This window comes from Stegodyphus dumicola, chromosome 5 (assembly GCF_044657685.1).
Source record: "Stegodyphus dumicola isolate Sdum_Otavi_A_Nest chromosome 5, ASM4465768v1".
NCBI lineage: Eukaryota > Metazoa > Arthropoda > Arachnida > Araneae > Eresidae > Stegodyphus > Stegodyphus dumicola.
In genome coordinates this window covers 61,248,637-61,274,804 of record NC_140772.1, presented here as the reverse complement: position 1 = coordinate 61,274,804, position 26,168 = coordinate 61,248,637, and the positions used below count along the sequence as shown (strand labels likewise).

Here is a 26,168-nt window from a genome sequence, read left to right as displayed (position 1 = left end):
CCCAATGAAACATGGGACATATCCATATTTTGTTCCGTAATATTTATGCGAAAAAGATCATAACATAAATAATGTCAAATTCTTTAAATGCTATAAATGCTATAAATGATCATTTCAGTCTTTTTCATGCTAGATTTCACTAATTGAATAATTATTATGATATCGATTATTTCATTTAAACTAATTGACGGGAAAAAATATTACCGACAACAAAATGAGAGCCCTGAATTATGAAATAAATGGATTAGATTATTTAAGTAATGTCATGGAATCGAAGGTAGCTGCTTAAGATCCATCCAGGTTTTTGATCTTAAACACCCTGGAGGAATGGAATACGAGGATCTCTTACCTCTTCATCTACCACCGATCTTTCAAGAATCGCAAAATGAAGAAATGTTTCGCTTGTGATTTTGCCAGTCATTAAAAGATGTTAAATCATCAGCAGTAAAAATTAAAAAAATTCAACCTACAAAGCAACACTCTGGGAAAAAGTTGAAATATATCTATGCAATGGTTCGCACAACTGAAAATATAATATGCTGTATAGTATCAACTGAACGTGAAATAGCAACTATTATATCTTCTTTTATCAACCGCACCTAATCTGTACAGTCTATTAAGCATTTTCAGAGAGGGAAAAGTGAGAAATCGTTGCTTCTTCACCAGGAATCTCAAACTATCGTCTTTCGGTTGTTACTTAGATTTATTAATCACAACACTATAAAGATATGGAGATATAATGTAAATTTAGTTTTATCCAATTTTTGTACTGCAATGTAATTAACAAATTATTACAACTAGGTAAAGTATTTCATTTCAGATCGTAAAGAATCTTAATTTATACGGGTGGCAAAAATAAAATAACTTGAAAATGTTATTTTATTTTCTTTAAATAAAAAAATAATCATTATATTAGTCACGTTTAATAATACAGGCTTTCAACTCTATCCTACAAACCCTTTTAACTTTTTTAATTAAAGAATACTCTCTATTATACTGTAAGTTTTAACTGAAAATATGTTAGTGGAAACTTTGGAAGCGGAATTTATAACCCTTTATCCAAACTTCTTTTCAGAGACAACTTGATGTAGAACCATGAAATTCCTCTTCAGTGCCATATGGTAATTACATCGTTAATAACACCATTTGCATGGTGGGATATTAGTATTTGTGGATAAAAGACTTCAAAAAACTCATTCTCCTTGTCTTTCAAACCAACTTTTTCTTGCTACTAATTTCAGATTAGTAACATATATCCTTTTATAGCTTGTTTTTGTGAAATGTTCCTTTAGAAAAAAATTCTAAACCATTGTCGCAAGATTTATCTGCCTGCGATATAATAAAGAAAATAGTAAAATTATATTTCATATATAGTAAAATCTGCCACAACTGCCTTTCATGATGAATCTAATTATACAGTACGAATGACCTCAGATCGTCATTTTTTCTCTTAAACAATGCAGAACATTACAAATCACATCATCAGTTTGACCATGAATTTGAAGTCTCTTCTCCGCAACAACAATCACGACTGAATTGTTCAACAAGTTTAAAATTACCATATAAAGAACATACTTTGACACGAATGAAATAAATCATGTCATGCATGTCAATATATTCGCCACTTTGAATATTGCCTCAAAATCCTTAATAAAACTACAGGAGTCTAGTTTTTGATTTTCCTTTTTCAATAAACGTAACAAAAAATTGTTTAAATTTATAACCGTAAAATCACATAAATCGTTGACATACAAATTCTCAATGGATATAGTCAAGCATGTTCTCACACAAATACGCTGTATTTAAAAGTAAGTAAAACTATAATTTATCTAAACATTTAATTAGAAGTATGCCCGGAATTATCAGCTGGGAATCAACTACATCAATGAAATAGGCTACTCGCCTGCTTAAAATATACAAGCTGTTTATTACATCAGACAGCACCCATTTTGTTTAAAAATCTCGCATTGGAATCATTCAAATTTTTACTATTCTACCTACTATCTTTTTTTTACCATTTTGTCCATTTTCTGTGAATGCATGTTGGTCATCAATTTACTTTAAAATGCACAATCTTTTTCAAGCTTATAAGCATTTAAATTCTAATAGTTATTATTGTCACATAAATCAAATTTAAGCAGTCCTTTGTTTGTTTGCTAGCTGGAGCACTGAAAGGTGAAAAATTCCAGAATTTTTACTTTAAAAATATACTACTTAGTATGGAAAAAGAAAGATGGTAGTTGCCTTTTCAAGATTTTCCTTTCCCGCAAATTGACATTTTCAAAATTTTAAAAAAGAATTATTGGCCTTCAAATATTATGAATGTTTTTATACAACAATAAATAGCTATATTTCAACGACTTGAAAATATCAGTCCTTTGCTTAAATAAAAAAAGGATCATATATCCTAAACCAAGGATTAATTAACCCTTTCACTGCATATCTAATACAATTAAATAAATAATATTTTAAATAAAAATTACCATTAGCAGAGCTATTAATATTGAAACTCAGTTTTTGTCCTAATGAATTTCGAATTGTTTTCGCAATGCATTATTCAGTAAATAAATAAATAAATAAAATAAATTATGAAGAATCAATATGTACCTGTATGTTCCTCGCATTGTGGAAAAAGACAGCACCTAGAATTATAATACACATAGTCCTTCATCCGAACTTGCGCACGAATTTCGAATTCGTTTTTAATTTATTTCGCATTTTCTACAAATTTAAAGAATTTTTGTTTAGCAAACTCAGCGTTTTAAAAGCAAAAAGTGACAACATTATTCGAAACAAAAACATTTTTATCTCCAGCGGGCTAGACTGTTGCCATTTTGTAAAATGTAAGATATTTATTTATCTTTCAGTTTTAATTCCACAAAATTCGGCTATTTGAAAGCAGTGTTTCCACTGTCTCAAATAGAATACTTATTATCTCCACGCATGAGCTTGGTGCTATTTAATAAAGCGTAAGTTATTTAGCTTTCAGACTTAATCTTTATGTTACTGAGTTGCAAACCTAGTGATTGAAAAGCAGTGAAAGCAGTTCTTTAAAATATTTTTCGTACTTTTTAGTCTGATTGATTCAAGTAAAAATGCATTTAAACATGAGATGCCCAGAAATATTAAACATATTTTGGAAATAACACTAGCTGAACTCATTTAAAATATATACTTTTTTATTGATTATTTTAATTATATACTTTTTTCTTTTTTATGGTAACTATTTTAAGAGGCTTTTAGACCCCATCGGCTATTTTTCAAAGAAATAATATAGTAAATATAGAAAAATGTATGGCAACTCCTAACACTCCATTGGGATTCTAAAGATATGCTGTTTTTAAATAATGTGCCATTCTCTTGAATTCAATGTGACGTAAATGCGAAGAATGCGATGCTTAAAAATAAAGACCAGGAAAAAAATGTTATTAGCAAAAGTTAGTCCAGGAGCAGATTGGTAAACTGCGATGTTTGGCGACAGCATAAAAACCTTAACAAATCCTGTGATGCAATGATGAAATCCACATCCTTTCAGATTTCCTTTCTTTATTTTTTTATTAATTTTTTCTTAGTTATGACTAGAAGTGTGACCTGTAAACATTCTTTTGCTTAAACTGTAATTTTGTACATCTGCATAAATTCCTGAACACAACTTCGCAAATAAATATAAAATAAAATTACAAAAAGAAAAAAAAAATGAAAATATTACTCTATTTTTTAAATAAAAAATAAGAAGCATACAGTTCACACTAATAAAAACAATAAATGAATTTGAAAAATGACAAAAAATATTACGGTGTTAATGTAGGGTCTAGTAGTATGCGGATGCTAACTGGTTGTTCGAACTTCAAGGTGTAGTAGGTTCGGTTTCGTTTGTGTAGTTTTGGTTCAGACCCGAGATGTATCGCTACATCTTTCGTCTCTGCTCTACACCTTGGGTAACTCTCACGATAACGAGACATCTCATAGATCTCAATAATAAGATGATAATGACCGACCGAGCCGTGCCAAGATATTTTTTCACCTGAGGCAAAAAGGTAAATGCCCGCCCCTATATCTATATCTATCTATAGATAGATAGATAGATATAAACATATAAATAGTTATATTTGTATTAACAAAAGTAAATGTATTAAATCAAAATATCGTAATTCTTATAGCATAATTATACCATAATTCTTAAAGTATTTATAATCGTAGCTTTATAAATTAAGAAAAATAATATAGCCAATTATTTATAACTTCCAAATGAAAATGTTAAAAAGTTCGTTTTGATAAATAAGAAATAACATCGAAATGCACATTGCACATTGATGACTGTTATTTGTCTAGAAGCCTTAATTATTTGAAACTTCTAGAGACTTTGAAGCTTTGTCTTATGGATTTTAATACCGTGTTTACTAAGTTCAGCTGGTATAATTAGCATCCAAATAATCCACACAGTTGAAAGCATGTATAGTTAAATAATATGTTTCAATAATGCAAATGTTGAACCTCTAGACAATGAGGATAGTGAAACTAATCAAAGCCTAACAATAATTTTTAACTAATACGTTTACAAAATATTTTGAAATAAATATTTATTATTATAATTAAATATTAGAATACACGAAACTACGTTCAGCTTTATTTAAAATTTTTTCATCCTGACTGTTTCAAAAAACATATTTTAAATTAAAGCGTATCAAATTAAAAGGTATTTATCCCCCTTCTTAGCAAGTCAGCACGCTCGGCGAGTGTTCGAGAGGTCCGTGTTTCGAGTCCCGGTGAGAGCATTGCTCATTTTTCATTTCTCTGCTTTCAAAAAATATCTAATATCTCTACAAAATGTTTTAGATAGCGACCTCCCAAAAATTACCTTCTGACCCATTTGTGTATAGAGATCTATGTTTTGGAAACCAAATTTAGGTGATCTATGCGGAAAAATATAAACAATTTCAAAGTGGAAAATGATTCATTTGTCGCTTTTGAAGTAAATATTCCAAACATGGTAGGTATAATATCAACTTCATAATAAAGAAGAAAGTTCATTGTTTGAAAACAATAATATATGTCAATCAATAGTCTGGTAGGTAAGGTATTAAACGTCAGTAATTGCATCTAGTTGGATTTTCGACGGCAGAAGAGAATTTACTTTCGAGAAGTTTCTAAAATTCATCTGTCATCATATATATATATATATATATATATATATATATATGATGACAGATGAATTATATATATATATACCCTATATTATGATCTTTTATATGAATTATATTACATGAATGAGACTCAATTGTAACTAATGCATTATGGTATTCCATTGGATTTAAATTTAAAATTATGGTCATTTAATCATCATAAAATAAAAAGGAAACAAATTCGTACAATAAAATCGATTAGAAAGCAAAAATAAAAATTTTGAAAGCAAAATGATAGAAGTATGCGATTTTTACATAATTCTGCTATTTCTGCATCCCTGTAAATATTGTTCTGTTTATGATTTAAATTATTTTTTAAAATATACTCATTCTTTTTATTCTGAATTGTGTTTTGGAAGGCAATAGCTAATAATCTATGTAGATATGAGCATGTATTTACCGAAATAAAAAAAAAGTTTATCTTCTGTACGCCTTAAAGAATATATATATCACATTTTATGTATGTGTAAGTTAAAAAATATGTAAATCAAATTGCTTATTTGGCTTTGCAATAGTCCCTTAATGTTTTGTTACCACTTGGGTATTTCCCTTTCTGTTAACTGCTTGTAAAGAAATTGCCCTGAACTGAGTCGGCTCAAAATTAATCCATTTCACATGATTCTTGAATAACGTTAATGAAACAGGCATTTACATAAGTTATCATCTAATAATGATTTACAATTTAGGAATCAATACTTAAGACTAGCCAATGAGGACAATCTATACTGAAACTAAATCCTCCTGAAAGAGAATTTCAACATGTCGCCATTCGTTCTCCGCATATCCTGCTAACTAAGTTGCTGCCGCTTCCTCTCTTCTTGTCGCAACATTTTAAAAATATAAAAGTTCTTCAACAATAAACGTGCGTAATGCATCAGTTTATCAGTGATGCATCACTAATGCTTGTCTGTAACAAGACTGGCGTTTTAATAATAAATAATAGAATCGTTCTACTGGCCATGCTTGCAAGTATCTCATTCTTCTTTTAAAAATTATTATATATATATATATATATATATATATATATATAAATGCTCATTATCATTATTATTGTTGTATCGTTATACAGTGTAACCACAAAACAATTTCCCCAGTATATGAACCCCTAGCGGTCTATCTGCTCAAACAATCGAAATGAAATTTCATATGTTGTTACTTGAAGATTTGCACTCGAGACTAATAATAATAATAGATAATTTAAATAAGATAATTTAAAATAAGATAATTTAAAAGAACAGAGCTCTAGTGGTTACGGGAGCTCTGTTCTTTTAAATTATCACAGTCTCGAGTGCAAATCTTACAGTGAAAATATTTCGAAATTTTAGAATGGCAACACCCACGCTTTTCCTGCGTAATTTAAACGCATTGAAAAACTATATAAATGGCGTTGGAACTATACAAATGTGACGAAAATTGCAGGCGAACACATTTGCAAAGAACAGCATTATAAAGGATCCCAAAGCAATTTGTATGGTTCTTCAAAACGTTGATGAATTTGCGCAGGAAAAAAGTGGGCGTGTCCACTCGAAAATTTCGAAATTGTTTCATTGCATCTGTAAGCACTAATACTAACAAATAAAAATGAAAATTTGAAAAGAAAATATCAGACTATGTTTTTTAAAGCAGCAAATTTTGACTGTCAAGAACCAAAAAAGTTTTGAAATTATCAATAGAAATATTTGTTTTATTTTAGCATATTAATTCTCTATTCTTAAATTCATATCATGATTAAGATAAAATATGTGTACTTAGGTCAAAAATGGTGTTTGGGGAGCAATATAAACTTATTTTTCCAAACAATAATTGCCTATTACTTTTTAATCAGTTTTACTAAAGGAAAACTTTGATATTTTTTATATATTTCTTGAACATAGTATAAACATCAGAGGGAAATTTATCCTTATTTATTAAAAGGAAGATGAATTCAAAACGTTTCACAATATGTCGTTGTAATGATCTGTACAACATTCTAATCGGCGCTAACACACACATAGCCAAATCTACAACATCCAGTTAAGCAAGATATCCCCGACCCTTATAGAAAGTATAATATCAAGAAGGAAAATGATATTAAGTGTAATAAAATCATTTTCCATAAAATGTTAAAGCAAAATTTGTTTAAATAATAGAAAACCAACAGACAGGATCTCCCTACATCAAGATTCACTTTCCTTCCTACGTCTAGAAAATTCAAAATTCCTTCAACAAGCAATCAATTTCCCAATATTTGTCTAAAGATTTATTAATTACTTCAATATGCTAACGTCGGCCACATCTCGAAGCAGATCGGAAATTAATCCAAAATTCTATTGGAGATTTGTGCCAATGAAGTTTTAAGCACTCTTGTTAAATTATGTTTAAATCAGCCATTTTCGACCAAATTTTAACTTTTTATTTTCCCTTTATTACCTAAAATTGAAGCAGGACATTTACATCTGTCTTTTTCACCATGAAAACTATTCCACTGCAAGAAACAGAAATATTTTTGATGAAATGGAGAGTAATGATACTCACCTTCCCTCCCGGTGAGCTCCATTTAAATCCTCATCATGTTCGTGACACACAAGTGCAGAGTGATCACACTTCACTAATCAAAAGATTCATAGAACTAAGCACAAAGCCGCAGTCCCAGTCTGCTTGCTCTTTTCCGCAGCTAGAAAACGAGCTAGAGGCAAAGCCTCTGTAAATGATGTCGAAAATTACGAAATTTGTTTCCAGGTGTCTTGTTTACCAAGAAGGCGTCAACTGCGTGACTGCTTAATAAGAAAGGCTTCCTGCATGCACACTACACCTACAGAGATTTGAGAAAAGAAAAAAAAAAGCGCAAGGGATATGCAAAGCACTGCCCTACGACATGTCCTACGCTTATCGTTCCTTCCTTGCTTTTTCTGCCCACAATATAACCTCCAACTCTTACAGTGTGTCCTATGTAGGTGTTACTAAATGTGTGGAACTTGGCAAACGAAAACAAACAGTTGATTTAGATGCAAAATTCTACATCTACCATAGCTTCCTCGAATGATTCATCAAAATTTTGTTGAAAGAACGAAACAGCACTTGTTCTCTTGTGTGCGTTACTCAATCATTTTCAGCAAGGTTATGTTTCCGAACATTACCGAAGAGCATCCTTGTCTTAATTTATGATTCTGCGAACTATAAGTTATCTTTAAATATCTTGCAGTCTACTTTATACGCTGCAAAAATTGTGTAATGTACATGGAAAAATTCCGCCTGCACGCTGATAAAAAATGACAAATCACTAGTTCTGTAATTCGAAAGATAATAATAAAAATGTCGTAAAAATGTAGGTATGAATAAATCAAAATTCAAATATTATTTCCATTTTATACCTCTTACATACAGAACAATTTCATAACAAGCAAGAATACTTTCATTTACAATCGGTTTTTCGCGATCAGGAAGAAGATGTCAGATATTTGGACATCATTGACAGAAAGATCAATTATCAAAAAACTATACCTCTTAAGACAGGAACTACATTAGAAACATAAATTATAAATTAACTTGCTGTATTGTTTAGGTCGAAGTTAGCATGTTTCTGGAAGATCCTGCAAGTCAATAATTTATAAAGAATAAAAACCATTCACGTAATACTATACGGCGATCCTCTCTTCTATAAATTCTAGTATTATTACGTGTAAATTGCATGAAGGTTGCTCTGGGGATTAAATATTGCACATTGTCCATAACCTTAGCTAATTACCAACAGACAGAGGAATCAGATTAGCTCAGAAATCTGTAGATATTGCATCTTCCTTATTTGTACTTTCTTTATATCTGTTAGATAAATATTACTTGATATTCTAATATTTAATATCACAGTTAATTTATTTTTTTCTTTTTCAGAAGAACTTTCCGAAGCTTTCCCTTACACAGCACGTTTGAAACAAAATGACTATAGGCTTTATATTCTTAAATATTGATCCTTTCCATTCAAAATATTTCTCAAAATAAGGTAAACGATGTTATAAAAAGGCTTCAACACTGTAAAAATTATTCTGAAGACACAACTTCATACTAACACAAGTCTGCAGTCGATAATCTTCATAAAAAATCTTCTGCATGCTGTCAGACGACTTTTCATGAAAATTATACTGGTACAATGGAACAGGGTAGAAATATATATATATAATGTGATGTACCAGCTTTTGTCCGGAATAAATAGATTGGTGAAGAATCATAAATGTAGTCGTAGCCTAAATTATCAGACGATAAGTTTAAAAAACAGGATTCATTTATTATTATTCAGGAGAAATAGCAGTTACAAAAATCTGATCTCCGGAGTAAATAAAAAAGAATTACTACTAACTTTTTGTATGAGGTTTACTGCATCGTTACATTAAAGAAAAGACCCCGATATTCCTTTGCAAGTTCTTTTATAGCCTCTGGAAAGGCGGAGACGTTCCAAGAAATGACGTCAGCCTCGTCAGCAAAACAACTTGACTACGGGGCTGGGTATTTAATTCCACGTACTTTCAAAATAAGAGACCGTCGCCATTAAAAATGAAAAGAACATGCAGTTGGAATTTTAAGTGTATTCTTGACTATGGAATTTTATTATTACATATATATATATATATGTGTGTGTAATAATAAAATAATGCAATATACCCATTTTCTGTAACAGAAAACATTTTATTAGGATTTATTCATCTCCATAACAACTAGTTAAATTCAAAAAATTAATTCAGTTATTTAAATTAGAAAGTTGATTTCCATTACAATTAACGCAGTTTTGCTTTCGTGAATAAAAATTTCGCATAAACGTTGCCAGTTAATCGTAACTTCTTTTCCTTTTTCTATCAATGCCCTTGCCCTTTCCCTGTTAACAATACCATAAAACCCTATGCCCCAATGGATGACCTAACATTTTATACAGTCCGCATAGACAGAAAAGTTTAACTAGTATGATGTTCATTTTGCTTTAATAAGTTTAGAAATTGTTCCGCACCTTTTATGAACAAAATTCGAGAAGATAAAGGTAATCCTTAGTTTTACGAGGCCAGCTACAAAGCTAATGAGGGGTGCTATCTTACCCGATATTTAGCATTTAATCACCAAAATGAACAACTTTTGTTTCGTAATTTCTGGTCAAAACTACTTAGCAATAGACATTAAAAATTTATTTAAATAATAAGTAAATCTGTACTCGATTATCTCCACGATGTTTGCATTTAAAGGCATGGAAAGCTTTGTTGTCAGCTTATTAAAATACAATAGTACCTCTGTTTACTAGATTATTATCCATCGAGGTCTTTATTAAACGAGTTGGCAATTCGTTTTACTAATTAGGAAAATGTAATAGCATTGTAAAAGGTACAACAAAAATCAACAATATTTCCTAATTCTGTTATCAGTGATTGAGTATTTAACCTTTCTTATCACTCATGAGTTAGTGAATATCATTACTTTAATGGATTACGATAAAAGATATGGTTTACATGTATTAAAGACGAAAGCAATATAATAATCAGACACCAACTTGACAATGAATACGGAAGTATGATTTAAAGGATAAAAGAATCAGAAGACGTCTCTCAAGATAATCTTCCGAATTGGATAAATGTAGAAAACAGCAAACCAAGATTTAAATTTTCTGTGACGAAGAAATCATTTGCGCAATACATCCAAGAACAAAAATTGCAGTGATGAGATTTATTTTGAGAAGAAAAACACACAACCTAAAAATTAGCCATATTGAAGCTTTAAACAAGGCTCTTTAATTTTTGAGCAACATTCTGATATTTTTCCTGTGAATCTTTTGTTGACAGAACTAAAGTGTGATTTTGCAGTAGCTGATAGAATTCTAGGACTATCACAAGAAAGGAAATTAATTTTTTCATTCATAATAATAATAGTAAAATTAATGTGTACTAAAAGTTTATGTGAGAAATTAAATAAAATTTCAAGTTGCGTGAACTTGAAATGTTTGCAGTTTGTTTATTCCATTTTTTTCATGAATATTTCTGCAACAAAATAATAGCTTACGTCGATTATTTTTAATTGAAGAAAATAATTTTTATTTACTAATAAAAGAATAAATTTCAGCACTTATGCACTTATTTTAGAGTTTAGAATTCAGTGAAATCTTATTGAATGAAAGGTATCATTTAAAATTCAGCATCTATTAACTGACTTTTGATTACGTAAGGTAGTTACGGTTCCAGTTGCCTCGGGCTATTGAGGTTCTAAATATACCGAACATTTTACTGACAGGACTTTGGATCTATAGAAGTCATTTTTAAAATGTTAAACTTCTCTATATACAGAACCTTCCTACCCACCTCCAACACTGATAATGTTTTCAAAAAATTCTCTATATCATTTTGATACGAGTCTTTGTAAATGAAAGTTGTATTTGTTATGCCTAGGATTAATAGTTAAAAATATAAAATCTCCAACTGTAATATTTTTGATTACAAGACTATATATGATTGCAGCTCATCGGTGGAATTAATATAAATTTGTAGAAATTGTTAATGTGACCTTTAAATATGTCATCACTGACATATAAATTTACAAAATTTTTCTTTCTATGCCGTTTGTAGAAAATGAGAGGATCTTTCCTTTCTTATTTTGTTCAGTACTTAATAATACGTCACTTAAATGTATAGTATATAATTTAACTCTACAGTGGATTTTGTAGTTTAGAATATCGATACCTGTTAACTACATTTGTTGATTGGTAAAAAAGTCAATGGTGTGTTAGTAATTCACAAATTTAGAGAAATTTAATCATTTTTTAATATCTTCCCGATGAGTTTATAGTATTTCCCCGAAAAATGAATTACACTTGAGTTATTAGTGAAAATTTTAAAAATCAGATTCACTACTTTTCAATTAGTGTTATATAATTTATATGTAATTTGAATCCAATGTGTATAATTTCCAAAATACATTTTATTTCAAGATATATATATACTCAAAACATTAAAATAATCAATAACAATTACTGTTATTTCATTAATACCTTAAAACTGAAAATTTATTGAATTAATTAATTAGTCTGTAATTAAAATTATGTCAATTATTAGGTGGATTAAATGCATAACAAATTTTTAGTTTCCTTATTCTCTGAAATCGTCGAATTTATTTAATGTCATCAACGTTAAATGAAGTTTATAAAAGTCAGTCATGTTGCTACTTTACTTAGCTTAGAATTTTAATTTGTCACTTTGATTAATCTAGAATTTTAAAATGAAAGTCAATTATCGGAAATAAAGTCGGATACCCTTTTGCACAGATTTGATATTGTCTTCTAAAATTATAGAAGGGTTTGATTTTTTAATTAGCAAAATAATAGACTTGCTTGATGATATAAAATTGAAAATAATAGTTTTTTTTTTTTTTTTTTTTTTTTTTTTTATAGATATACAGATCAAAGCTAAATTTCCTTTTTCTAAAAAAAAGGCTATTATAACATAAAAAAACATACCCATTAAAATATTTTAATACTATAATTTTATAGAAGATATTCATTAATACGAAACATCACAAACTGGCCTCAAACAGCCGAGCGGTAAAAGCCGCTGAACACTGCTAGTTCGGTCCAGGGTTGGAGTCCCGGCGAACGGGCTGGCTGCATGGGCGTTTTCGTACTTTCTCCCATGTCTAACGTGGATACGAGCCAGTTTCCCTTAAAAAGACCTCCATGGGGCATCCTTCTCTTCTCAAGAAATCATAAAATTGTGACCAGCGAACTGAAGGCAATAATAATAAGCTGCTTTATTATTATTATTAAATAATTTTGAGTTCTAGTTTAAACCTGATTTTTGTCTGTGCATTTATTTTAGTAAGTACATAAGAAGCTTAATTTAAAAATATGAAAGTATTTAACATAAAAAATTTACTAAATAAGTACATTTTTCAAAACCATCTTTGAAACTGACAAAAGAGTAAAGATTTTAGACAGTTTGTAATAAAGAGAATTTCACTTCAGTGAGATGTAACACTATTTAAGCTTTTTATTTTACTTATTTATTTTTATATTTTAAGAACATTTTCTTTACAAGGCAAGTTGCATCATTCATCAGATTTAGCTTCGAAAGTCGGCCTGTATCCCGCAGTGTGCCCTTGACTTAGTTGGAGACTCTCCCTAACAGCAGACATTTGCTGAAATCTGAAAGATACCCGTCACGCTATGTCTCTAACTGACTCTGCAGAGCCCTATAACCTTAGTTGTAACCTTGGTGCCTTAAACAGAAGTCGGTATTTTGATAAGACTTTGATGGATGAGGATTTAAATCCATAGAATGCTGTCAGACTTTGACGGTATGTCTGACAATAAATAAGCTATTAAAATTAAATAAAATTTAGCTTTTTGTCACTTTGTTCTTTAAACATTTATTTTCTGAATTAATTCTCAATGGCATTTTCAGCCTGCATCGATCCGCATCTTAATGTTCGTTTCTGTGGTAAGGAAGTATACAGTAAATCTGCACCCAAATTGTTGAGATAGTTGGTGGGCACATAACAACACGTTTATAATTCAGATCCCCGGATGTATCATGGACCGTATCTATATATCTTTGTGGCTGTAAACTCTTTCGTCAATAAAGAGATATAATCCTTTCATCGGGAGCTCTCCGATAAGTTGATGGTAAAGACAGAAAGGTATTAAACCCTGGAATTTTATATCTCGTAGGACATTTCGTGAAACAAAAACTTTGATGAAACTGGGCAAGTTCAAAGTCTTATACTGGGGCTCTAAATGTATGGCCAAGACAAAACACCACCTGGCGAAAACGAGATTAGATTGCACATAAACAATGGAATGGCAACAACAAAAGCGTCAATTACAAATTTAGAATACTCAGCTCCATTATTTTTCAGAGTTAATGTTTACCAAATGTGTTTTGAATGCAGAAGTAAATCCTCTATAACCTGGACTGCAGAAACACTTTCTCGCTACCTTATTTTTAGCAAATCAGCTGACATTTTACTTCATTAGTTTCACACTAAGAACTAGGCTGTCTTCGTTCCATGAAAAATATTCACAAATAAGAATGAATTCCCAAGGTGCTATTTTAATTCATTACTATCCAAAGGTGTCTTTTCTAATTATTTTTAATCGGGCATTTCTTTTGTGTACAGAGGAGAACTATCAACTTATAAGGTATTTCTCCTGCCTTCTTAGCATGCCTCCCTGGTGTAGTGGTCAGCAAGCTCGACGTGTATGCGAGAGGTCCGTGGTTCGATCCCGACGAGGGCATTACTCATTTTTCATCTCTCCTGCTTTCAAAAAGTACATTACGCCTCTACAGTGGCGCCCGAACTAAAAGGTGGTGTATAACGATTCTTCACCACCAGGATTTGGCGATTGGGTCCCCTAAACTCCAGTTGCCCTTTAAAAAGAGAGTATATAAGGTATTTCTTTCTCCTTCTTAACCATGCCTTCATAGTGTAGTGGTCAGCACGGTCGGCGCATATTCGAGAGGTCCGTGGTTCGCGTCCCGGGGAGGGTATTGCTCATTTTCCAAGTGTCCTGCTTCAAAATAACCTAATGACTCTACAAACTAATACAAGTTGATTTTCTTTCTTACTGAATTATACTGCCTATGAGTTTGATGCCTTTATAAAATATTTACCAAAATATCGCTTATCTTCTTAAGAACCTCTGAAGTACTAATTATATAAGTTTTTTAACTGTGTGTAACAAAATAACTCCCAACATCATTACATACTTTTGCTTTATGAAAAATCGAAGCTGTTTATAGCTCGCAAATGTTTTTGTCATAATAAGAAAATGTGTCCGAAATAGCGTTTTGAGAAAAAACTTTAAAAGTCATATTGTATCGGATTAAGATTGATGCAAATTAATAACTGTGTAAGATTTCTAGTAAGATTGTTCAAAATGCTTCAAGTAATAAGAACAAAAAATTATATTTAACTAAAATTTAGCTAGCTAAGAAATTTTTCTGACATAAAATTGCGATGTTTTTATAAATGGAAACCTCTTTTTACTATATTTTTATTAGCTCATATTAGTGTGAAAAATATATTTGTCTTATACAGAGAAAAATTGCATAAATCTATTAAAGGCTGCTTCTCTCAGGTGAATTTTGCCTTCTCATGAAACTAAATTATGAAATAATTCTTCAAGGGAAGGAAATAAATTTTTATGAGGAAGATTTTACATTGCGATTTATGTAACATTATTTGTTTAGTGTGTTTTAAAAAGATTGCAGGATCAAATAACTCTTAAGCATTTATTCGTAGACATAACGTTCCAACTTAAGAAGGGAATCGAATAAGATGTGCTGTATGACAATTTTGCGACAACATCATTTAATTAAAATATAGCCATTTACATGCGTCAGCAGAAAAAAGTTTAAATATGTTTTGTGCGAAAATACTGAATGCATTTGTTGTTTCATACCTATTGAAAATTTAAAAAAAAAACTTTAAAGTTTCAAGTAAAAGCTTTATAGCTCACCTTATAACTTAAATGCATTTTCTGCGAACACTTTTGTTTTGAATATTTGAGAAAATAAATTTAAATTCTAGTGCTGTGAGCTTTAGTTTCAGAATTACAGAAATCTCATTTTTTGAGAGTTCAAGATTATGTTTAGAAATTTGTTACGTTACATAAAATGATTACTAATTATTGTAAGAAATCTAAAATTGCTTTTTGAGTTTTTGCTGGCTTTATATAACTGTACAAGGAAGTTTAAAACTATTATTGGATTAGAAACAAAAGGTGTTGACCGTAAAGTATTAACGCGCATACAGTCAAAAGTTGTTAATCCGGACTCGTCGGGACTTCGGCGATTCCGGATTATAGATATCATCAGTTTAAATCTCATAAGAGGGCATGCAGAAATTCTAAAATTAAAAATATGAAACCGTAATTTATGAAATAATGAGCAATTATGATCTAAAGGGTATCAAAATTTACAAAAAAAAGCTTAATATTTATTTGTTTACTTTATTAAACATTTCTTTCAATGTAAGTTGTTTAAGTTGCTTCGTTTTATGTGATAATACTTTCTCTTTAATTCTATAAACAGACATAATTTCTTGTTCAGTTACAAAGTTCCGCTGTTCAAGTCCCGTAATTGCTGTGCCGAGAATACCGACTAATTTGTCAATCGAAATTTTTTCGTTTTCACTAACCTCTCTGTCACCTTCTTCATGTCTTTATCCATTTTTCGCAGCAATTTCACTTTTTGTTTGATGGACATCGAAACATACTTTCGTTTTGTAGATCCTTTGGGAGCTCCAGCATCGGAAATTCTATTTGACATAATCGAAAGTTCAAGTTTACTTTTATAAAATTGCTCTTACAGTCTGCAAAAAATAATAAGCCGGATCCAATTCGAAGATTAAGGAACAACGCAATCATCAACATTAACTGAAATAGATAATTAGATAATTTTAGCTTATACCTGCCGTTATACATTAAACGCGCACGCGAAAACGTATTCTGTGCTTGCGCACACGCATATGCGCAGTCGTAAAGGTCTTACGCACACGCGTAAACGCCTATGCGCATGTGTCAATGCAGCGCATGCGCAGAAAGTTTTTAGCTTTGAGGTCCGGATTATAGATCATTCCGGATTAAGGGTGTCCGACTTTTGACTGTATAATAGATATTGAAAAGCAATAGAATTATTTTAAGAAATAATGCAGCAATTAAAAATTTAGAAGAGCATTCAGCCCTTCTCACATTTTTAGTGATATCATAAAAAAATTACACTCCGTTGTTCCCTGATCCTCGCTTTTCACGACGTTTAATTAATTTCATTCTGAATCCACTCTTAAATGAAACTTTTCAAAAGTTAAACTCCTGATTTGAATCAATTTACCATTGCGAAAACAGTTTTTAGCAATGTACTTTTAAAAAATCAATGTTCAAATCCATGATAACAAATGAACATCCGAGCCATAATATCGTATATACCTGAGTATAATAAATTCCATGTCCTACCAGCTTTACAGAGTAGTGGAGCATGTTTTGGAGGGTACGCAAGGCAAGAGCCAAAGCTTTCGATCGTGTTTGGATGGGCGCACTTATTTACTTGTAAACAACCTGGGCTTCCCAGATTACATTACACACATAATTAAGTTCTATCTAACAGGTAGACACTTTTTCATTCATATTTCAGACATATATTCTATCCGTCGAGCTATTTTAGCAGGCGCTCCACAGAAGTCTTAATTAGGCCCCACATTATATATAACGTTTACGTGACCAATTTTCCTCGCGCATCCAGCACTGCACTAGTAATGTATGCTGATGATACAGAGATTCTTGCTCAAAACGCATTCCATAGTCCAGTCATTCAACACCTTCAAAATTGTACTCATGCATTAGAGACTTGGCTAAGAAAACGGAAGATCCAATTTAATATGTTTAAGAGGATTGCAATCTTATTCACAATCAAGAAGAACATTGAAAAGAACTTGCAGTTTTTTGGTACAGCTCTGCCCTGGCTAAGGAAGCATCTTGGGGGTGACCTTCGCAAATTTTCTCACATGGTCGCCACACGTACATTCTATTATCCAGAGGTTTCGAGCACTCTATCTCCGATTGCCAGAAACAGCGTTCTATCTATTGTAACAATTTAATCATTTATAAACCCATTTTGCTTCCCATGCTTGTCCAGTCTGTGCATACTGATGTAAAACTGCTAGAAAGCAATTATAAACTGCATAATGGCAAATAACGAACTTAGAAAAAACAACATTAATGAGGTACCCGGGTGTTTAACACCGCTTTCCACAGAAGTACAATAAACTCGCAGAAGACGTACAGTGTCAGCACATTAAAATATGCTTTTCATGTATTTAAATTTCATCGTACTGAATTTTTAATAAATAGTAATACAAGGAGTACATATTTACACTTTTTTAACATATTATAGCACATATTTTTATGGTTTGCGTATTTTATGCGTTAAACATTAAAAGTGCAATACATAAACGTGACTCAACAAATTTTTTTTAATTCTAAATTGGCTCGTTTCAAATTAAGGGACAGACACAACTGCATTAGTTCACCTTTATCTCTATTTTTCTTTAATTTTAATTTTCTTTACATCTTTATATAATTAATTAACCTCATTGTACAAAAATAGAAGAATAAAAATAGGATCAGTTCTATATACTTTAGAATCATCTTATTTTACTGGGCAGTATAAGTTTCGAATGATTTTCATTTGTACACTTAGATATGAAATTCCAATTAGTGTTAAAAATATTAAAAATTCAAAGCTTCATGAATATAGTCTATTTTGAGTTTATAAAGTTATTTATTGAAATGCAAACTATTCAAAACAAATTTTGAAACTCAATTAAAGCTAACTTCAAATTTTGCATAGTATTGTTAAGCTATACGTTCAGAAATTTAATATAGATGATATAATATAAAAATTATATTATAATTTTAGAATTTGAAATATTTTTAATGAATCATTGGTCAACGATGATTATAAATATTACACTGTATGCGCCGTTATTAAAAATGAATTCAGTTAGTATAAGATAAATACCTTTGCCCATATTTGATTTGAGCTACAGCACCTATTTGTAAAACTGCTTGCCATTTTATTTTAGAAAACTTTTTTCTTTAAATAAAACTTGTTGCTTTATGGAATGAATCTTACGTTTCCTTAATATTTATCCTAGGCAATTTATAAATACATTGTCGTGTTTAAAATAGAGCAAATTAAAGACCCTTATTTCAGGTCAACATTTTAGGGGAAAAAAATGAATAAAGCTATTCACGCTCCTCGAATAGATCGGAATAAAAGAAGTCTAACATCTATTTTGGGTCTAAAATTTCCTACAGAAACTCTATATGAAATTACCGTAATCGCAAGAAATGGCTTCAGGCATTGTACAAACTGCCGAACTTCAAAACACTATCAGAACTATTAACCAAAAAAGAGGTCAGGCACATCATTCCCTGAAACATCACGAAATTCATAAACCCACCTCAAATATAGACGAGCAATACTATTGTATGCTGAGTACAGATTGTCACGAAGACTCGTCCGAGAATGTAATGAAGATCTAATTTGTCGAGATGTTTTTTTTTTTCAGCGTAGATTCTTTTCATCTTCTCCCCCCCCCCCAGAAGAAGAATGATTCATTTTCCCAGACAATTGATCGAGTTTCTAGAGCTGAAAACAAAATTTGTTCCTCGTGATGTAAATTCTGGAATAGAACTTGTTTTCCCACACCGCTAGGTGCTGAATCAACAACCTGGGACCTGTTCTCGTCTGTTTTAAATGATGTAAAAATCAGGGAGGGGTGAACATGTGAGGACCAGAAAAGTAGGATTTCACTGTCAGAGGCGTGGGATGGTAATTTAATGGCGACGTTTTTTGCAGCTGTACTGCATGATAAACATCTTTCAATTTTAGAAACATTTGGATTAATTTATATCTCTCTGACCTAGGTCACTGTTGCCGCGATTATGTGTGCTTTTGCAAATAAAAGAAAAGTGCATACATATGTAGGATAAAATGGTGTTAACTGCTAAAAATCGATGCACGGGTAAAGTTGGACAGAATGTGAGCTATTTCTTATGCTTTCGAGTTTCATAGCTATTTTACTATGCTGTCATGTTGGAACAAATTGCGCTCATATTTTAGAAACAGAAGTAATCGGTTAGGTTTCGAATATGCAAAGCACACTAAGGCTATTTGCCTGAGAGGAGGGATACCTTCGTGGAATCTAAATGAAACCGGTTTCTTTTCATGTTAAACATTAAGAAAATCATGAAAAACCAGCCAAGCAGAAATCCCCTGGGTTCGAACCCAGTTCAAACTACTAGTATTTAGCATTCTTAACCATTCAGACACTTGGAGAGGAGGCAGAAAACTACTAATCAATCAATCTCTAAACATAGGCAATTTATATGGAAAATATAAGCATTTATCGGGAAAATTATATGAAAGCAAAATTATTTAGTAATATATGCATATTAAAATTACTTTCCTTATATTTTAGTATAATTTAGTTTCATGTGTAAGTACCTTTTATTTACTATATTTATATTTAAATATATCTGACTATTATAAATAAAATGTATTCCATAAATTAAAATTAATTTATCTTAATTTTTTTACTTAAGTAATATATTACTTAAGTAAAAAAATTAAGTATTACTTAAGTAATATATTGGATATAGATAATCAACAAAAGTATAAATTACTAACTAAAAATTGGTGAATTTAGTTATAGATTTAGTCCATATCCTTTGATGTTCGTTCCGTTTTGATTTTAAGTTACTGCTCCTTAAAGCTTCGGTGTATAGAGAAGAAACAAAGGAATCGAAATTGAAGGGCTTCACTGCTGTCCATTAAGCTTCAGACGCTACTAGTGTAGGGACAAAGCGTACTGTCGATTCTAACACATTTATTGACAACGATGAACTGTCGAAGACATTAACAGACTTACGCAGTTATAAATATCAATCTTTTCAAAAGTTTAAGCAACTTATGACTGACTTCATAGAATCTAAAGATTAATTATACACTGTTAGCCATTCTTGGAAATCAACATCGATGATTCTTATAGAGTATTAAATGCATTTATAATGTCGAAATAATCGTATCACTTAAAAAAATATGTGATTTTAGGTAAAATGCAGAAAAGTATCAGAGTTTTCACAGTATTCTATCATTAATTATAAAAGGAAAAAAGGAAAATAATGCTCATTTTAATGAATAAAATATAATTGGCAGCCACAAAAGCAAAAGAAAAACTTTGAAAATGTGGAGAAAAAGTACGTTCATGAGGTGTATCTACAAATAAAAACTGGAGATTAAACAGGAAGGAAGACTAAAAATAAGGAACGTACCTAATCAATATTTCCATATCATTAAAAGATACATAATACAAGGTGCACACGGCACAGTATTACTCAGTTTAGACACTAACTTCATGGATAAATTTATGATTTGGCCCACCAACGGACGAACGCTAAAAGCCGCTGAACACTGGTAGTGCGGTCCGGGGTTCGAGTCCCAGCGAACCGGTTAGCTGCATAAGCGTTTTTGTGGTTTCCCTTGGTGTAACGTGGATACGATCCAGTTTTCCTTAAAAAGTCCTCCAAGGGACATCTCTTCCTTTCCGTGTAGTGCCTAAAGGTGGAACACGTAATAAGTAAAAAAAAAATTAAAAGCAAAAGATAAAAATTTGAAAGCTTTCAGATTTTATACTAAAGGTGCGCTCTTTTCACAGGGAGGGGGGGTCTAAACGGGATTTGAAAAGTGATACAGACATTCAAAGTCATTCGACGCAAAATACCGTTAGACATTGTAACACCTTAGCGTTGCTGCTCTCAGTAAGAAATGTAAAAAAACCTCGCTCATAAAGTATCCGTGCTTGAAGATGCACGTGACGTTAATGTTAGTGGAACGCTTTGAAATCCTCAAGTTTGTTGATCAAAAATTCGTTAAAGTTTTACAAAATATAAAATAGATAACAAAAACAAATTCCAAATTTGGTCTTCCAGATGCCCACATTCGAGTGGAAGACAACGCTATTCAAAACTTGATGTCTGTACGTATCGTTGCTTTTTCACAATGCAAGAGACACACATATGTTCATGCAGATTCTCCATTATTTAATTTATTTAAACACAAAGCAAGGCTCTAATATTTGATGGCAACAATTTGGAAAACGCAAAATTTCAAAACGAAATTAATAGCCCTTCTGGGCTAACGGCCTTTGGACTAAAAAAAAAAAAAACCTCTATGATTTACTTGATCACTGATTACAATATGATTGATTTTTTGATTTTCTCTTTATGTTGCTGACTGAAATGCTATTATATTTAAGTAGTTGTTTTCCGTACGGTTCGTAAATTTGATTTCAGTTGAATTTGTAAGACAATTTGTTTTTAATTCTCAAAAGGACATCATTTTCACTTCAAAATGCAAACAGAAATTACTAGTTGTTGTCCTATAAAAAGAAGGCGTCTACCGAAAACACAGCGGACGAAAGTGTCGGGAAGAAGACAAACGCAGAAACAGGCGTCGTACAAAATATTATAAAAATATAAAACTAGAAAAAACTGCGACGGTTTCTACAGCACACTAGGGCTATCTGCCTAAGGGGAGGGATGCCTTCGTGGAGGACTTTCTAAGGGGAACTGGCTCGTATACACGTTACACATGGAGTTTTAAAATGAGCATATCCTTTAGAACTTCCAATACAGAGACCTCGCGCGCTGGAGATAAAAATGTTTTTTCTGTACAGCGTTGCCATAGCTCGTTTTGAAATCCTTGAATTTGTTAATTTAAAAACAATCGTTAAAACTTTACAAAATATGAAATCGATAATAAAACAAATTCCAAATTTGGGCTTCCACATACCCATATTCGTAGGAGGATTACGTCATTCAAAATTCGATGGCTTTATGTACCGTTGTTTTATCACAATGCGAGAAATATACATACATTTATGCAGATTTTTCATTGCTTAATTTCTTCAAATATAATGCAGGACTCTAACATTTGGTGGCAACAGTTTGAAAAGTGATTCAACGCAAAATCGCAAAAAGAAAACAATAGTCCTTCAGCGACAAAGCCCCTTTGGAATTTAAAAAAAAAAAAAAAAAAAGAAAAAGAAAGAAAGAAAGAAAGAAAAAGAAAAAAAAGAAAAGAAAATGGGTGAAATAAATAAACAATTAAAAATCAGAAATGTTTCAGATTTTAAGGGTCCCCCAAAAGAGTATGTTAAAATTTTTTACTCTCTAACTGAGTTCTTGCTGTTAGACTCCCTCCTACTAATAATACATTTTTTTCTGTCTTTTTAGCTTTATTATTAAGCATCATTCTCTTTGCACTTGCGCCACATGCGATTCAACAGCAAAATTACAAAAATTTTAAAAGCAGTATATGTTTAGACGCAGCGTAAAGTGTTGGCAGACATTTCTGTAATTTTGTTATTTTTTTTTCAGCTCGTCATATCGATATTCAATTTTCTTACTAATATGGCTTTACGAAACTTTTTTGTGTTGTTTTTTAGTATTAACGTTTTGTGTGTTTACTTTATTTATTGAATATTACGTTCCTGGCGTTTACGCCACATAAAATTCGATTCAACAACAAAATCACAAAATATTTTTTAAAAATAATATCTTTAGAATTTCCAATAAGCAGTCTCGCGCCCTGGACATAAAAATGATTTTTCCGCACAGTGTTGCCATTGCTCGTTTTGAAATCTTTGAGTTTGATAATCAAAAATTCGTTAAAGTATTACAAAATATGAAATAGATACTAAAACAAATTCAAAATTCGGCCTTCTAGGTGCCGATGTTCAGGTGCAGGATTACGTTATTCAAAATCTTATGGCTCTAGGTACCGTTATGTATTTTCTTTAAGTATAATACAGGGAGATAATATTCGATGGCAACAATTTGAAAAATGATACGTCGTTTATAGTGATTCAACGCAAAATGCCGTTTCGAGACTAATGTGCCATTCGGGAGTAACGTCCTTTTGCGCTTTAAGAAATATATTTCAGGCTAATTTGAAATAGGAACTTGAAACACTAAGTTTAATAACTCATTGAAAAATTAAATCGTTCTTTGGATTTACCTGAGATTTCCACATATAACAGGAAAACTGGTTTCTCTTGAAAATTGTTCTAATTTCTCTCAGTATTAATAATCTCTTTTAATATCAAGGTTTTCGCGTAATTTACTAAATTCAGACAAAGTTAAAGATATGAGTATGTAAATTATGTCAAATAAATTACCATACAGTGCGTAATAATTATATATTTAATTCATGTACTGACAAAGTGGTTACATTTTTAATTACTGATGAAACTAATACTATTCTGATGTAAATAAGCAGCGCGCCCATTAATTTCGTTTTTTTTAATTTGTAAATTTAGTATTAAATCTAACTAACAATAGTAAATGAACCCATAATCTAAAGTTGAAATGATACCAATTTTACACTTTAGGGAACGTTATAAAAAAATGGCACTGTTAAGATGAATATTTATAACGTGCTCCAAAACTGAAACTGGAAGGTACAGATTGAAAATTCATAATTTTTCTCACATTTAATCTGAACTTTTAGTTTCATTTCTATAAATTTATGCTTCAGTATACAATGCTTCAGTATTCTTTCCCTGAAATGGCTTTTATTTTTTTATTATCTTTTCATTATCTTCCTTTCTAATCAAATTAATACCTGTAAGTGCATAAAGGCATAAATAATAATATGATTATAAAAATAAAATCAAAAGTAAATAATCAATATTAATACCATTGTGAAAAGTAAATAATCGGTTTTAAGACTTAAAATGAATAAAACAGGCAAAATTCTCCAAATATTTGCGTGAAAGAATTTAAATTAATCATGAAAAGCTGTTGATAAGGAAATGAATGAACCATTTCTCACTCTTCAGTTACTCTTCATCGTAATTTGCTTTCTTTTTCTTTTTAATTTTACCTTTGGGACATTTCTTTATTGTTCATTCATTTCATGCATATACCGTACTCACCCCGTAAATACATTTTTTAACATATCTTATCAGTTTAGGAATTTATCTCTTTATTATGCAGCAGCTGTTACCGCGCTTAAGAGTATTGCACTTCCTTTTGTACTTTCGCTTTCATTCAAGTTCCCTTAAACACGTATACACACAGACACACACATCTATATTTAAAAGCTTAAAGAAAGATTAATACAATGCAGTAAAATTATACGAAATAGTATAAAACTCTGAAGCATATATTATCGATTTTAGTTTACCTGTCGTTACCTTTCTTTGCTCAAAAATCGTTATTAACTTATTCAACCAACATCGCATCTTTACATATCCAAAAAGTACTAAAGCTGCAGTTAACAACCTCAAAGACATATTATTCGCAACTTGCGTAAAAATTTATCTTGGACTGGTCAGTGTGTTTACGTATATATGTATAAGCTATAAAAGATATATCGTAGATCAATCGACACATTGCTAGATTGACAGATATTAGATAGGCAGATATATATATATGAAGAGGGCAGGCAGACAAACGAACATGTTTCAAAGCTGCATGAATTTTCATCGCTTTAATTAAAATTTTATAAGGTATTTTATATCAAAGTAGTTTCAAAGGAGGATTTCCAATTTTCAAAGATGTTTCAGCGCCCTTACGAATAAATTCATTGCGTGTCCATCGAGATGTATTACCTAAACTTATCTACCAAAGTTGCTTCTAAGAAAAATGTTAAAAACTATTGTCTTGAATATGTTACGATCTTGCCTTTCTAAACGTTCTTAACAAGCATCATTCATATTCTGAGCAAAGTAAACAACTATTGCGCCCTCGTTGTTACAAATCACAACCCCATTGTCACAATTGGACACTACACAAAATTGTCTAGTGTCCATTTGTGAAGCAATTAAATCATCTTGCACATTATTCCTGTGTAGGGAAAGCCAATAAGAATATCACAAATATCACTAGATATCACAAAGAGTTTAATTCGATATTTAAAATTAGTTATACTTTTTTACTTTACTTTCGTTTCAAAATCTTTCCATAATTCATATACTAGGATCGCATTAAACAAGTTTGTTTGTCAATCTATGAATATTTAATCACTACTTTGGTAAAATTAGGGTCTATGAAAACTCGTAATAAGGATATTTTTAGGTTACCAATGAGAAAGGCACGAAAGAACTATATAAAGTATTTTCCCTCTCTTTCCACCTGCCTTTGTGGTTTAGCTAGAAGCACGTTCGACGAGTTTTCGGGAGATCTAGACTTAAGAATCCCGGGAGGACATTGCGAATTTCTTCAGTTTCCTGACTTAAGTCTTCAGTTTCCTGACTTCAGTCTTCAGTTTCTTTTTTCGAAAAATTCTAAAAACGGCTCTACAAATACACTCATCAACAAGGATGGGATTTAAAAGGAATATATGTATATATGTTCTGTTAAGAGATGTCTTAACATTCATAGATTTAGGCAAATATTATACTTTACCAGAAAATAATTTG

At 31.0% G+C, this 26,168-nt stretch overlaps 1 protein-coding gene across 2 annotated transcripts in view; it reads right to left on the bottom strand.

The window, feature by feature from the left end:
• The window catches only part of LOC118182868 (uncharacterized), a 72,969-nt gene that overhangs the window by 20,864 nt on the left and 25,937 nt on the right, over nucleotides 1–26,168 (bottom strand). The window contains exon 1 of one of the 2 annotated variants that reach the window (XM_035352256.2): nucleotides 7,698–7,921. The exons of the other annotated variant lie outside the window; for it this stretch is intronic. The gene's annotated coding sequence lies outside the window, so the exon portion shown is untranslated. Of the gene's footprint in view, nucleotides 1–7,697; nucleotides 7,922–26,168 lie in introns of those variants that run through there. 2 annotated transcript variants of the gene reach the window in all.